The following is a 2,500-nucleotide window of genomic DNA, read 5'->3' as shown; positions in this document are numbered from 1 at the left end:
AGACCTTTATGTGAGGGTACGCACCATGGCATCAAGAAATACACATGACACCAGAGGATCCAAGCAGTGAACTATGTTCAGAGGGTTGCTGTTAGGCAAAGCTACATTCCTGTGACGTTACATGTGACAGTTAAGGTGCAGTGTAAGTTAGGTTAAGGTGCAGCGTAAGTTAGGTTAAGGTGCAGTGTAAGTTAGGTTAAGGTGCAGCGTAAGTTAGGTTAAGGTGCAGCGTAAGTTAGGTTAAGGTGCAGCGTAAGTTAGGTTAAGGTGCAGCGTAAGTTAGGTTAAGGTGCAGCGTAACTTGGGTTAAGGTGCAGCGTAACTTGGGTTAAGGTGCAGCGTAACTTGGGTTAAGGTGCAGCGTAACTTGGGTTAAGGTGCAGCGTAACTTGGGTTAAGGTGCAGCGTAACTTGGGTTAAGGTGCAGCGTAACTTGGGTTAAGGTGCAGCGTAACTTGGGTTAAGGTGCAGCGTAACTTGGGTTAAGGTACAGCGTAACTTGGGTTAAGGTGCAGCGTAACTTGGGTTAAGGTGCAGCGTAACTTGGGTTAAGGTGCAGCGTAACTTGGGTTAAGGTGCAGCGTAACTTGGGTTAAGGTGCAGTGTAACTTGGGTTAAGGTGCAGCGTAACTTGGGTTAAGGTGCAGCGTAACTTGGGTTAAGGTGCAGCGTAACTTGGGTTAAGGTGCAGCGTAACTTGGGTTAAGGTGCAGCGTAACTTGGGTTAAGGTGCAGCGTAACTTGGGTTAAGGTGCAGCGTAACTTGGGTTAAGGTGCAGCGTAACTTGGGTTAAGGTGCAGCGTAACTTGGGTTAAGGTGCAGCGTAACTTGGGTTAAGGTGCAGCGTAACTTGGGTTAAGGTGCAGCGTAACTTGGGTTAAGGTGCAGCGTAACTTGGGTTAAGGTGCAGCGTAACTTGGGTTAAGGTGCAGCGTAACTTGGGTTAAGGTGCAGCGTAACTTGGGTTAAGGTGCAGCGTAACTTGGGTTAAGGTGCAGCGTAACTTGGGTTAAGGTGCAGCGTAACTTGGGTTAAGGTGCAGCGTAACTTAGGTTAAGGTGCAGCGTAACTTAGGTTAAGGTGCCAACGTGGGTTAGGTTAAGGGGCCAACGTGGGTTAGGTTAAGGGCCAACGTGGGTTAGGTTAAGGGCCAACGTGGGTTAGGTTAAGGGCCAACGTGGGTTAGGTTAAGGGCCAACGTGGGTTAGGTTAAGGGCCAACGTGGGTTAGGTTAAGGGCCAACGTGGGTTAGGTTAAGGGCCAACGTGGGTTAGGTTAAGGGCCAACGTGGGTTAGGTTAAGGGCCAACGTGGGTTAGGTTAAGGGCCAACGTGGGTTAGGTTAAGGGCCAACGTGGGTTAGGTTAAGGGCCAACGTGGGTTAGGTTAAGGGCCAACGTGGGTTAGGTTAAGGGCCAACGTGGGTTAGGTTAAGGGGCCAACGTGGGTTAGGTTAAGGGCCAACGTGGGTTAGGTTAAGGGCCAACGTGGGTTAGGTTAAGGGCCAACGTGGGTTAGGTTAAGGGCCAACGTGGGTTAGGTTAAGGGCCAACGTGGGTTAGGTTAAGGGCCAACGTGGGTTAGGTTAAGGGCCAACGTGGGTTAGGTTAAGGGCCAACGTGGGTTAGGTTAAGGGCCAACGTGGGTTAGGTTAAGGGCCAACGTGGGTTAGGTTAAGGGCCAACGTGGGTTAGGTTAAGGGCCAACGTGGGTTAGGTTAAGGGCCAACGTGGGTTAGGTTAAGGGGCCAACGTGGGTTAGGTTAAGGGCCAACGTGGGTTAGGTTAAGGGCCAACGTGGGTTAGGTTAAGGGCCAACGTGGGTTAGGTTAAGGGCCAACGTGGGTTAGGTTAAGGGCCAACGTGGGTTAGGTTAAGGGCCAACGTGGGTTAGGTTAAGGGCCAACGTGGGTTAGGTTAAGGGCCAACGTGGGTTAGGTTAAGGGCCAACGTGGGTTAGGTTAAGGGCCAACGTGGGTTAGGTTAAGGGCCAACGTGGGTTAGGTTAAGGGCCAACGTGGGTTAGGTTAAGGGCCAACGTGGGTTAGGTTAAGGGCCAACGTGGGTTAGGTTAAGGGCCAACGTGGGTTAGGTTGCCAGAGATGTGTCAAATCAGGATGTACGTTTGGCTGGTGTCAGGTGGTGGGTTGGTTCGATGCCTTTATAAGGAGTGTGGCCAAAGGGTATTTTATTACTTGTACCTTTTGTGTTGTGGCGTGGCGTTGCGTCCTGTGTTGATACTGGGTGGACCACTGTGGGTGTTGCTGGCTGATTTGAGCTGCGTTGTTTGCGGGTGGTGTGAGACATTCTGTCTTATTAGTGGACGTGACGTTCCTCTTGTCGTTCTTTGGATAGTGTCCTGTGGCAGCGAGGATAAAATGGATGTTGTTGAACGATAGTGCTTTGGTGCTTTCGCTTTGTTACACACAGAGTGGACTGTGAGATAGGGTGACTGGGTCGAGTGCGGTTCACACTGTCCTCCCCAGTTTACAGTATGTATC

This window comes from Schistocerca gregaria, unplaced genomic scaffold, assembly GCF_023897955.1.
Source record: "Schistocerca gregaria isolate iqSchGreg1 unplaced genomic scaffold, iqSchGreg1.2 ptg001015l, whole genome shotgun sequence".
NCBI lineage: Eukaryota > Metazoa > Arthropoda > Insecta > Orthoptera > Acrididae > Schistocerca > Schistocerca gregaria.
This window is presented reverse-complemented; position numbering follows the sequence as displayed.